The sequence below is a fragment of the Glycine soja genome, chromosome 11 (genome assembly GCF_004193775.1).
Source record: "Glycine soja cultivar W05 chromosome 11, ASM419377v2, whole genome shotgun sequence".
Lineage (NCBI taxonomy): Eukaryota > Viridiplantae > Streptophyta > Magnoliopsida > Fabales > Fabaceae > Glycine > Glycine soja.
In genome coordinates this window covers 21,595,374-21,609,391 of record NC_041012.1, presented here as the reverse complement: position 1 = coordinate 21,609,391, position 14,018 = coordinate 21,595,374, and the positions used below count along the sequence as shown (strand labels likewise).

The 14,018-nt window shown below is 35.5% G+C and overlaps 1 long non-coding RNA gene and 1 other non-coding gene across 2 annotated transcripts; both read right to left on the bottom strand.

Moving 5' to 3' along the window:
• Positions 1-2,606: 2,606 nt before the first annotated feature.
• Positions 2,607-4,046, bottom strand: LOC114374516. Its single transcript, XR_003658574.1, has 2 exons — positions 3,614-4,046; positions 2,607-3,004 (listed from the first exon to the last, which is right to left on the bottom strand). It is a non-coding gene; the product is annotated as an uncharacterized LOC114374516 (long non-coding RNA).
• Positions 4,047-12,026: 7,980 nt separating this feature from the next.
• LOC114377764 lies at positions 12,027-12,133 on the bottom strand. Its single transcript, XR_003659200.1, has one exon. It is a non-coding gene; the product is annotated as a small nucleolar RNA R71 (small nucleolar RNA).
• Between the last annotated feature and the right edge of the window lie 1,885 nt (positions 12,134-14,018).

The following is a 14,018-nucleotide window of genomic DNA, read 5'->3' as shown; positions in this document are numbered from 1 at the left end:
CAGATGCATTGTAAACAACCTTTTCTAAATGTTGAAAAATGTCTATTTATTTATTTATTATTTATTATTTATAAAAACAAACTTTATTTTATTCTCTATCAAACAAATAAATAAAATACCCTTTTTATTTTCTCTCAAATCATTATTTTAATTAATAATTATATCTCCTTATTTATTTATTTATAAAATCTCATCATTATTTTTTAAAATTCTATTTATTTATAAATAACAATTTTTTTAATCTAGTTTATGAAAATTGAGATGTTACATTTAGGGTCTGATGGTGTCTATTGATTCTTATTAATTTTTGGTGTTTGATTCCCTATACTGAGGTGTAATTTTTGGAGATTTGGTTAGTCAGTTCAGAGACTGGGTTTTAGGTTTGCTTTCTAGGATTTTAGATTGGCTTTTGTTGTTTTGTAATGTTTAGTGTGACTTGATTATTAAATGAATTTGTTGTTCTTTCATGGTCCATATGACAAGTTGAATGAAGAATGTCTGTTACTATTGTTGTGTTTTAGGTGACATTTTGCGATCATATTGTTTGCATTTCTTATTATGCTTATTCATTAAAGTTTGTTGTACGAGATGTCTCATAGTTTCGATATGATTGGAGCTATTGATGATAGCAAAGAAACATTCAAGCTTGCAGTTCGAATTGTGGACTTGTGGTTTGTCTAGGCGTGTGAAAAGTCTAGGCACCTTGAAATGGTCCTGATGGATGGAAGGGTATGTTGTTATTTAACTTTTGCTTTGTTTAATAATGTGACAGGGTTTATGCTCTGTTTTGTTGTTGTGCTAGAGGTATAAAATCCATGTCATAGTTAAGAAACATGATTTAGAAACCTGGGAAGTTGAACTTAAGGAAGGGAAAACATATGCACTACTGGAAAAAGTACATTCAACGATGATTTTTTGACATATTCAAAGACAATTTTGAACAGTCTTTGAAGTCAACATCGTAGAAGTTAAGACTTTCTACAACGGTTCCTAAGAAATCGTCTTAGAAAAACTACATTTCTAAAATGACTTTCAAACAAATAATCGTCTTATAATGATATCCTTATAAGATTGTTTATATTAAAAATCGTCTTATAATGTGTTTTTTTTAAACAAAGATTTTAAGATGATTTTTCAAAAATCATCTTAAAAAATAGACTTTCTAAAATGATTCTTTAAAAAATTATCTTAAAATTCTTATCTTTTTTTAAATAAAAAAGTTTGAGGATTCTAAAATAATTTTTTAAATAATCATATTAGAATATACATTTTCTTAGACAATTTTTTAAAAAATCGTCTTAAAATATATTTTAAAATAAAATAAAATATTTAATAAAATAATAAGAAAGGAAAAATATATTTTTAAAAAACAAATAAAAATTTTAATAAAATAATAAGGAAAATTTCGCAACAGAAGATACAAACAGTATTCAAGTGATCACTCACACGTTATATATAATATACTTCACTTTTCTCTTGGATGATAGGACCTATCCTAGTACCTATTTATAGTTTATAGAACTCCTAACCCAAAGTCAAGATATTTTTCCAATTCAAACTTTTTTATCTATCCAAAGTCACATTATGAAAAGACGTGTGTTCTCCATTTGTTCTCTTTTTTTTCCATTTTTATTGTTGAAAATTTCAATTGCTATTCCCAACAATACCAGTGCACACAAAACAATCAAAATTCTTCGAACAAAGAACTTTTTCTCCGGGTGCCAAACAATGTTTGAGAAAAGTTGTTAACTACATGATGAACACTAGCACCTTAAATATAACATGTCATCGCTTAAAAAAAAAAACTTCTGCATGCTATCTGCGAGTAATATTAAGAGACTCACTATGAGTCACTTTCAGAAAATGCAAACAGAGAGACTATACCTGGTGGGACATGTTGACATTCTCGGTGAACGTAATTGTTTGAATTAGAAATCACGAATAAACTAAATCCTAATGTAGGATATTCATATTCATATTAATATTTATGAAGAAAATCATTATCATTGATCTACACAAGGCATGCAAATGAGTAAAATGGAATCAACTTCCTATTGAAGACGGGAGGAAAAAGTAATGCAAATGAAACAGTAAGATGAGTGTCATCACCGCAGGCAATTAATAAGTACGAACCATCGCGTAAAGGCTTGATTGGTGGGGTTATCCTGTTTGATTTTATCTCTTCTAGCTCGGTAATCAGAGAGTTCAATCCTGAATGTTGCCCCAGACAAAGCTCATTTGGCGGTTTTTCTGCATGTTATAACTATAAACATTGAGAAAGAAAAATCGAAACATGTCGCCAGCTCATTCCAAATATACTTCTTGCTTTCTTGCAATTTTACTGATTTTAAGGTTTATAGTAAATTTTATGACATAAGCCTTCGTATGATAAGAATTATTAAATAAGCACTTGATTTAGTTGTTTATTCAAACACATAGTCATATATACACAGAGAACATTATTTCTTTTCTGCTTCCAGATCATTATTATTCAATATTTCATTTTTGCAATTAATTTCTGAGATAAATGGAAGTCTTTAATTCGTAAAAGTTAACACCGGACATAGCTTAAAAAAAAAAAAAACTAACTAAATGAGCAAAATATGTATACAACGGACAAGGTATTCTAACGATCATAATGAGATCAAGGGCCAAGGGGTTACAATTAAAATGCAAGGGATAATAATAAATTTAAATTCAAATGACATGCACAGAACTAAATAGTAGTACAGACTATACGGATTGAAAAAGAAATTTTTGAATTAGTCAAAGATGGATTGCCCTTGTGAAAGCCATTGTGCCCATGTCCTAGTTGTCTCCTTTCAACAACATTATTGCCAGTCCCTCGTTCATTTAACTTCGCTGGAGAGTGATGACTTCCTTCAGGTTCTCCTTCTTCTACTAAATGTCCATCAAAATATACTGATTCACCTTCCCTTATAACTTGATCTTTCCTTACGAACCTGCGTTCTATAGGTCTTTTGCTCAAATCATACAAAACAAACTGAAAAGAGAAGATTAAAGGAAGCATATTTAATAATCTAACTCTATGTCACACACACACACATACAAACACATATAAAGGTTGTGTTTAAGTAAACAACTTAGTTAAGCGCTTATTGTCTGCTTTTATTACATCAACATGAAAACTTACATCATAAATTTAACCATTAAACTTATTGAAATAAGCCAATAAGAACAAATAGGAATCATAAACCCAAATAAACTCTATAGAAGCTCATCCAAGGATTCAGTTTCAAAGTAAAACAGAAATTAAAAACAAATCGCTGAAAGATAAAAAGGATTTTAAGAGAGAAAAAAATGTATATCTCAAGTTCTCAATAGTATATAAACTTAAAGAGAGACTATCAGAGAATTCAAACCAGAAGGAGTCCTGAATCTCTAATTTCTAGAACAAGAACTACAAAGCTAAAAACATCAGATTTCACATAAAATAATCCTTGGATGTAAAAAGCAAGGAATATGTCTAAGCTTGAAACATTCTTTGACAATTTAGAACGTAATTTAAATACTGATAAAAAGTGAAAAATGTTTGGACTACAAAATCAATATAAGAATATGACTACAAAATATAACGGACTACTTGAAGTACCTTCCCCGTATAAGGATCAATAAGATCAAAGCATTTGCACAGAAGAGGTGAAGGGCGTCATTGAAACTCTTCCCTCTTAGTGTACATTTTCTTCAAAATATCTTCAGCTTTCAGGACTTTCTTTGGCTGTTAGCACAGGATACATCAAATAAAACAAGTAGATCGAGCATAATCCCCCTTGCTTTCCAGGATCATCTTTGAAAGGCTTTTCCATATTCATTAACTCACTCTGGCTCAAAAATAAGGAAACAAAGATGAGTAAAGATTCATTTTTTTTGGGTATTTACAGTCTGGAGAAGGAACAAAGGTCTCTGCAAGAGGGGGAGGATAAAATCACATTTTAAATTCTTTTAGAATTTCTACAGAAACCAGTATAACCCCCAGTCTAATGGTATGGGTAGTGACCATTGTGCCAAAAGTCTGGCCATCAAAGGTTCAGCTATACCCTTATCATTAAGGTTCAGCTATCCTAGTATTATGATTTTTCTGATCAAAAGTATATATAGTTTCCATGTATAGGGTTCAATAAAAGACCACAAACATTCGAATAATTGAAAGTTCCTGTAATTTCAAGCTAACTAGTAACTTTTTCAGCCATAAAAAAATTATTTGCAACTTGTCAAACAAATGAACTTCTAAAAGTAGGAAGCATATTAAATGAACTTCTAATTTATGCATCTCAACGTTTTGAGAAGTTATTATGAACTTCTAAAAAAAAGTTAGATAAATTAATTTTAACTTATGAGAGAAATATATTTTATTTTCTTAATTTTTTTCTCCCATAAATATTTCTGAACAAGTTTAACCAAAATAGGCCTTAGTCTTGTCCGGAAGTTGATTGACAAACCAGCAAATAGAGTTCAAGTGACGTCTGGATATTCAAACCAAAGAAACAAGTGGTTTTAAATGCAGAGCAACGTACACCTGAGCATACTTATAAAGTGAGAAATATATACAAAAATTCAATGAAAGTGAGAAAGCAATGCATGATGAAACCTTGAAATTCTCGAATGAACCTCCCCAAAACCTGGGTTCCATGTGGTCCACCTGAGCATACTTATAAAGCTTCTCATTAAACACCACTTGTGGGTCCTTCTCAATCAAAAACCCATTTCCATCATACGCATCCTTCAATAACACAAGCCAATTCATCTCGCTTTCGGCCAAGAAAGACGTTCGCAGCTGCTTCCGTAGCATATGAATATGGAGACACCAAAGGAAGCGCGTTGAGCAAATTAAGCTTCCTACTATCATCCAATTACTAAACAAAACTCACAAGCAAGTGTACTACTAACTAACCTTGTGGCTAGTGAGAGAAAATCAAATGCATCAATCAACGTTGGTTAGTGTGTGAGAGAGATTACGGAGAGAGTGAGAAAAAGGGAAAAGAAGTGAAACCTTTCGGCATCAAGAGGAGCGAGGTGTCCATGAATGGGAGAGAAGAGATCGAGAGAGCGCTTCACAGACTTGAAGCTTAGCTTCTTCAGTGACTATGGCTCATGGGCTCCACCTTTATTTGGCTTTAAACTTGTCCAGTCTATGATGACGGTTTTGATGAAAACCATCTTCGTATTGAATGGTTTTAAGATAGTTTTACCCAAAACCATCGTTAACTCATACACTTACTTACAAAAATACCACCGATTATTTGTTAACGAAGACTTTAGTAGAACCATCCTTATTCACGTGTCGTAAAAAGATTTTTATTTAGTAGTGGTGATATGTACTACTTTAGGGTTGTTTCGAATGATGGCTAGTACAGAGTTTATGCACATCCATTCAAGTTTTTTTATCCACTGGTGGTACAACTCTAAGGCAAGTGGATCTTGTTGAAATTCCTCTTAAATCATATGAGTTTAAGAGTTTTGAAGATATCATTAATGGTAATTATGATCCTAATATGCTGATAGGTGAGTTGGTTTTGGTCTTGTTTAAATTGGTTTTCTGTTCTTTAATTTGTCATGTTTGGATGTGTACTAATACATCATGTACTGTAGATGTAATTGGTATTGTGGAGGAGGTCAAATTTCAGCTTCCTAATGGGAATCCTGCAAGAGTAGTTTTTAACCTTAAAGATCTAAGGTAGTATGTGTGCTTTAATTCTCTGTGTTTCACATTTTCTTTTTGTCGTTTTCTTTTAGTGGTCAAATTGTTAGATGCACTCTGTGGAGTGACCATGCCACCAAATTCAGGTTAATCCATTTTCCTTTTATTTCTTTTTAACCTTTTGCTTTTTCCCCACCTTTCTAATCTTTGGTATGTTACAGTTGTTCATGGATTAACCATCTCTAGTTAAGGAAGCGAAATTTTGTTTCTCTCCTTTTTCAAGGAATCAAAGCGCATAAGAGAGAAGTCTCACTATGGAGAAATATACAAAGTGTTTATCTATTATTTGTGAGAATCATACGTTTCAAGGTCATACTGATTCCTTATCATTGATATGTTAAACAAGTGGCCTCAGATATCTTAAAAAGGGGGGGGGGGGGGGGAGAGGGGGGGGGTTGAATTAAGATATCAAAGACTACTCCCCAATTAAAATTTTAACTCTCTTTTAGAATTCTTAATCCACCCTTAATATGAATTACTAAAAAGACAATTTAAAGTAAACTTCTTTAACGTAAAAGATAAATAACAATAAATAAAAGAAGTTTAAGGGAAGAGAGAATGCAAACTCAGTTTTTATATTGGTTCGGCCATGCCCTGTGCCTACGTCCAGTCCCCAAGCAACCCGCTTGAAATTTCCACTATCTTGTAAAATGCCTTTTACAAAGTCTGAACCACACAGGGACAACCTTTCCGTTGTGTTCAGAATTCCTTACAACTTAAGAGACCCTTGATCCCTTAATCAATCTCTTTGAATAAGAAGAAGAAGAATTCTCTCTTTAAGAGAAAGATATTACGATTGAAGATCACTCAAGATTCCTTATTGAATTTGCAGGTGTTTTGGCCAAGGAATTCTTTTTGAGAGTTATGTGATAATTTGGTATTGAGAGAATAAGACAATTTGTTCAGAAAAACTCTGAGGAAATTTCGTGTCCCAAGTCACCTATTTATAGGCCTTTGATGGCCATTAGAAAACATCTTGAACAGTTGTGACTCTTGGGAGTTATTTTCAAAAATTCCTTATTGGTAATCGATTACATAAATATGGTAATCAATTACACAGTTAGTTTCTGAAGAGTTGTGACTCTTCAGACTTGAAATTTGAATTTTTGTGTCTGGTAATCGATTACACAAATTCTGTAATCGATTACAGGTTTTAAAATTTAAATTCAAATTTAGTAAGAGCATTTCAGAAACCAATTTAGCCACTGGTAATCGATTACATCCTCTGGTAATCGATCACCAGAGAGAAAATACTATCTTTTTAAAATCATAAAATGCATTTGGAAAAACTCCTTTGGCCAAACCTTAGCATCATCAATTAAAGAATGCTTTCTAAGATTCTAGGGACTAACTTCATCATTTATCTTGAATTTATGAGTTCTTGATTTGGATTAAACTTGAGAAGCACTTATCTTGTGACATCATCAAAATTTCATATTTAATATGCTTCTACAATCTCCCCCTTTTTGATGATGACAATAATCTGAAATCAAGATAAATAATATACAATAGATAAAGCATGCTCACAACACTTACTCCCCCTTAAGATTGGAATTTATGCCTAAGGTTGATGACAAATTCTACCTACCCTTGTTCTCTCCCCCTTTGGCAATAGCAAAAAGCCAACAACGTCTAAAGAAAAGAACTAATGCAACAACAAAAACCATAGCACAATCCATCCATAAACTAATTCAATTCATAGAATAATAAACCACACAAGTCTTAATTAAGCAGAACAAAGTCAAGAAATAACCCAAACACAAAGCAAAAACATAATGGTAAACATCCAAGACAACCATAATCAGAGTACTAAAGTAATAAACGCCAAAATACAAGGCTGAAATAAAACTAAGGAAATAGAACATAAACTAGGAGTTGGCCGGAGGATCGAAGCAACGCCTAATGAAGCTTATATCATCTTCAAGTCAAGTGATCCTTGTATCCATCTCATCAAAGTGAGTATCCATTGCATCAAGGCGAGTATCCAGTGCATTAAAGTGTTCATCCACAAAAGCTCGAAGATCGCAGAGTTCTGTGAGGACGTCAGTCAGAAGAGAAGTGGAATCACCTCGTTGTGGTGGAGGAGATAGGGTATGCTCGTCAAGAATAGGCAGAGGCAAGTCATGTTTGTGAATCCACTAACCATCAACACCCTTTCGATAACCAAAGGAGGTAACCGCACCAGCACCAATAGAGAAAGATCTCTTGACCTTGACAAATGGTTCATCATCCAAAGGAATATTGAAATGATGAAGAAAAAGAGAGACAAGGTGAGGATAAGGGAGAGGTGCATTGGCTCGTAATGCCTTATGCATCCAATATCGAACTAAATGGCCCAGTCGATCTGACGACCGGTTTGAAAGGCCCACATCAGAATCAAATCCTCCTCAGAGGCTTGAGCAAGGTTTGAAGATCGAGGAAGTAAAATACGAACAATGATATAATGCATGATGAGACAATCAAAAGTTAATGACCCAACAAGTAACCTGTCGGTCATATCAGCCTGGTCATTGCAGACCATGCGGCGAGCATCATGACTAGAATAATCAAATTTCCAGTCATCAACAAGGGTGCCCTCAAAAGGAACAACTTGATTGGGCAGTTTTGTCAAGGAAAAGAACAAGGATTGATCAATAATAATGGGAATATTATGCACCTCAGAGTAAATAATACCATCCTGAATTTTCAAGTTATTATAGAAGACCTTAACTAATTCAGGAAAGTAAGGCAGTTCCAAAGACATAAAATCAGTCAAAGCAGAATTTTGAAACACTTGGTAACAATCAAATGTTTCGCCATCAAAAAATTCAAGGTCAAGGTACTTAGGGTCTAGAATGACTCTATTGCAAAATTGAGAATAATACCTTTGACGTTGATCATCTGAAGAAAATAATGTAGATGATCGAGGAGATGAAATGGATGGAGGAATTGGTGCGGTTGTGTCTCTAGAGGTTCCTTGGCGGCGATGGCCAGCAGCAGCGGTGGTGGAGGAAGATCCTTTTCGCTTCTTGTATGATTCTACCATTTGAAGATGTTTCAGTGAATTTTGATCTGTGGGTTTGAAAGAGAATTGAAAAAGATGAAGATTGGGCTTTATTTGAAGTGATTTCATTAAGAATTGAAAGAGATACAAAGATTTGAAGTTTTGGGGAAGGTTTGCGCCGTCACTCGTATGGAGGTTAGGGTCTATGCACGAGGCTCTGTGATAACATGCTTATTTATAGAAGAAGACACCTTGTCCATTGTAATCGATTATAGGAGTATCCTGTAGCATATGCACCCTACTGGTAATCGATTACAATTCTGTAATCGATTACAGCCTTGCTGTTCTAATGTAATCGATTACAGGGAGTGGTAATCGATTACCAATCCCAAAGAAGGCTTTTTTCACTAAAAGCTAACTATTTCTAAGTCAAATATAAATCTAACTATAATAATCAACTACAATCAACAACATTCAAATAGTTGTTGCTTCATCCATAGAATTTGGGCACAACAACTGCCAACAGAAATATATTAAGCTTCTGTAGTAGATAAAGCAACACTATTATGTTTCTTACTATGCCAAGAAACTAGAACAGATCCAATGAAATGACAAGTTCCACTGGTGCTCTTTCTATCTGTTTTAGAATCGGCAAAGTCAGAATCAGAATATCCTATTAAGTTGTGATGTGCCATCATTTTCTTCTATTTTCTAAACCCTTTTTGCACCATTTTAATTATTGATTGGTCTTAATTGTCAATTAATTAGGCAGTTTTATTATTTGGGCTCATTTAGCTAATTTGATGTTTTTAATCTAATTTCAGGAATTAATGAAACATTGGGCTTAATCCGGATTTTGGTTGTGGACTTGAAGAGGGCAAATAAAGCAGCGCTTACCTTAGTTAATTTCTAATTAGGAAATTTCGCAATTTTATGTTGTTCAGTGTTTATTTCGTTTTGGGCCAGAGTATTGTAATAGGGCCTAGTGACTTTGAGTGACTCCTTTTAAATAGCTGCCTTGGGATTCGTGTAGGGCATTCTATTCTGCTATGCTATTTTCATTATTCAGAGCTTTGGTTTTAGGTTTTCACGTTTTTCTGTGCCCTTGTTACAGTTTTCGTTCTTAATGCAAATTTCCATTTTCTGCTTCTAATTACGAGTTCATTCTTGCTTCTTCTTCTACTTTCATTTACGTTTCTGTTCATTTACGTTCTTGTTCATTTACGTTTCTGTTCATTTACGTTCTTGTTCATTTACGTTTCTGCTTCATGTTTCATTTGCGTTTTCTGTTTGAATCCATGGAAGGCTAGATTTTCTGGTGTTGTTTCCTTTTGAGGACGAAGCCCAACTCTCTTTGAGGTTTCGTTTGTAATGTGGTTTCCTGGCAGTTTTCCCTTCACCAGTTATCCCAATTTCGTGAATATTAATCAGTGCACGCTTCATGTTCGATTAATTGCCTCTGAGCCTAACTTGCGTTCATGCTTAATGGACGAAGGGCTAACTGGTGTATGTGGTGCCTAATCACGTATTGAAAACCCTAAGTTGATTTTCGCTTAGTAAATTGAAATAGGGTTGGATTAAGTGGTTGACTGTTAGGGACGAATTCTCCATAACCCAGGATAAGAGAGTGGCTTCTGAATCAGAGGAAACAACCCGTTTTTAATATTAGTAGTTTCGTATTCCATTTTATTTGTTCTGCTCTTTAATTACCAAACAACCAACCCCCCCCCCCCCCATCGTTACTGTTACTGCAAGTATATTATGAACATTTGGCTTGTCACTGCTCGTTGGGAAACGACCTAGGATCACTTCCTAGTTACTGCATTTTCATGTTTATTTGATTCGGGTACGGCCTCGATCAAATTTGGCGCCGTTGCCGGGGAGCAGTGTCCAAAGGTTCATAATAGCTAGCTAGTGTTGTGTGTTTAATCCTTTCGTGTTTTATGTTTAATTGTTAGTAATGTGTTAGTATGTGTGTTAGTGTTGTTTAGTGTCCTGGTATTTTGTTTAATGTGTGTTCTGTTTCAGTTTTCCCATTAAGCGTTTCCCCTGTTTCAGTCTTGGGTGTTTTGCTGTGAAGATTGTGTTTGAAAACAGAGTAGTAGTAGAAATCAGCTTGCGGAAAAACAGAGTAGTAGTAGAAATCAATTAGAGACGGATTTTAGCGACCACCCATGCTGAATTAATTGGTATTTTTTGTTTTAGTAGCTAGGGTTGTTATTTTTGGCTGAATTTTTTTGTGGTAACTTCTTTTAATCCATATTTTGTGGGAAAAATAGCTAGAGCCTTTAGTTTGGTCAGATTTGAAAGTTCCAAAAAAACTAGCAACTTTTATGTTTGTCAAAACTTCAAACGGCCATAACTTTTGCTCCGGTTATCAGAATCGCAATTATTATATATGCATTTGGGGTAGAAAAAAATTTCCTACGCCGTGGCAGCCCGCCATAGGCCGGCTGAGGTCTCCATCGTCCAAAAAAAGCGATTCTGTCAAAAGTTTTTTATTTTTCAAGTTTTATTCACTTATTTTTCTTAACCTACCAATTTTAGCTTTCATAGTTAGACTTTGAATTTTTGTCTGAAATTTTTTGTGCTATCTTCTCATCATTTTATAAGGTTGGTCACAAAATTTCAAGTCATTTGGATATCATTTGAGGGTAGCTGTAGTTCAAACCTACACCTTTATTTACATGACAAGGCAACTAATTGTGTGCATGCTGAATGTAGTGTATGACTAGAGGCAATCCATCTGACTTACAACCCTTTGATCCTGAGATAGATAGGACATTTCATAGATTAGTTAGGCATCATTTTATACCTTTTGATCATTCTGAGCATTCCATAACTGGTGAATTTGTGCATTCTGTTATTGGTGATTTTGAACATCCTGATCTTGAGCATTATAATTTTGAGCATTCTGATTCTGAGCATTCTGATTTTGCACATTCTGAGAACATGGCACAACCTCCACCTCGTGAGAGGACTCTAAGGGAAATGGCTGCACCTGATTTCACCTATGAAAGCTTGTGCATCCAATACCCTAATGAGGATGTCCCATATGTTCTTAAGACTGGACTGATTCATTTGCTTCCAAAGTTTCATGGCCTTGCAGGTGAAGACCCGCACAAGAAAGAATTTCACATTGTCTGCTCCACCATGAAACCCCCAGATGTCCAAGAGGATCACATATTTCTGAAGGCTTTTCCTCATTCATTAGAGGGAGTGGCAAAGGACTGGCTGTATTACCTTGCTCCAAGGTCCATCACGAGCTGGGATGACCTTAAGAGAGTATTCTTAGAAAAAATTTTCCCTGCTTCCAGGACCACAACCATCAGGAAGGATATCTCAGGTATTAGACAACTCAGTGGAGAGAGCCTGTATGAGTACTGGGAGAGATTTAAGAAACTATGTGCCAGTTGCCCCCACCATCAGATTTCAGAACAGCTTCTTCTCCAATATTTTTATGAAGGACTCAGTAATATGGAGAGAAGTATGATAGATGCTGCCAGTGGTGGAGCCCTTGGAGACATGACTCCTGCTGAAGCCAGAAATTTAATTGAGAAGATGGCCTCCAACTCCCAGCAGTTTAGCGCCAGAAATGATGCCATAGTCATTAGAGGAGTGCATGAGGTAGCTACAAACCCATCTGCATCATCTGAAACTAAGAAGCTTGAAGGCAAACTGGATGCGTTGGTCAACTTGGTAACCCAGCTGGCCTTGAATCAGAAATCTGTACCTGTCGCAAGGGTTTGTGGCTTGTGCTCCTCTGCTGACCACCATACAGACCTTTGCCCTTCCATGCAGCAACCTGGAGCAATTGAGCAGCCTGAAGCTTATGCTGCAAATATTTACAATAGACCTCCTCAACCTCAGCAGCAAAATCAACCACAGCAGAGCAATTATGACCTTTCCAGCAACAGATACAACCCTGGATGGAGGAATCACCCTAACCTCAGATGGTCCAGCCCTCAGCAACAACAACAACAGCCTGCTCCTTCCTTCCAAAATGCTGCTGGCCCAAGCAGACCATACATTCCTCCACCAATCCAACAACAGCAACAACCCCAGAAACAGCCAACAGTTGAGGCCCCTCCACAACCTTCCCTCGAAGAACTTGTGAGGCAAATGACTATGCAGAACATGCAGTTTCAGCAAGAGACCAGAGCCTCCATTCAGAGCTTAACCAATCAGATGGGACAATTAGCTACTCAATTGAATCAACAACAGTCCCAGAATTCTGACAAGCTGCCTTCTCAATCTGTCCAAAACCCCAAAAATGTCAGTGCCATTTCATTGAGGTCGGGAAAGCAGTGTCAAGGACCTCAACCCGTAGCACCTTCCTCATCTGCAAATGAACCTGCCAAACTTCACTCTATTCCAGAAAAAGGTGATGACAAAAATCTACCTAACAATTTCTGTGCAGGTGAATCTTCTTCCACAGGTAATTCTGATTTGCAGAAGCAGCACATTCCCCCTCTTCCATTCCCTCCAAGAGCAGTTTCCAACAAAAAAATGGAAGAGGCAGAGAAAGAGATCTTGGAAACGTTTAGAAAAGTAGAGGTAAACATACCTCTGTTGGATGCAATAAAGCAAATTCCAAGATATGCCAAATTCTTGAAGGAGCTGTGCACTAATAAGCGGAAGCTTAAAGGAAGTGAACGAATTAGCATGGGCAGAAATGTCTCCGCATTGATTGGTAAATCTGTTCCTCAAATTCCTGAAAAATGCAAAGATCCAGGTACATTCAGCATACCTTGTATTATAGGGAATAGTAAGTTTGACAATGCCATGCTAGATTTAGGAGCCTCTGTTAGTGTTATGCCTCTGTCGATTTTTAATTCTCTATCTCTAGGTCCCTTGCAGTCAACTGATGTGGTAATTCATTTAGCTAATAGAAGTGTTGCCTATCCTGTTGGTTTCATAGAAGATGTCTTAGTTAGAGTTGGTGAACTGATTTTCCCTGTTGATTTTTATATCTTGAATATGGAAGATGGATTTTCTCAAGGATCAGTTCCCATCATTCTAGGCAGACCCTTTATGAAAACTGCTAGAACTAAGATAGATGTTTATGCAGGCACACTGTCCATGGAGTTTGGTGATATAACTGTTCATTTTAATATTCTGGATGCTATGAAATACCCATCTGAAGATCTTTCTGTATTTCTTGCTGAAATAATTGACCATGTTGTTGATGAATACATGACTGATCTTTATTCTAATCTGCATGCCTCTCACTCTTCATGCATTGAGTCTGAAATTGTACTTGATCATATGTCTAAACTTGATGCTGACAGTGAATCTGAGAGTGATATTGATTGC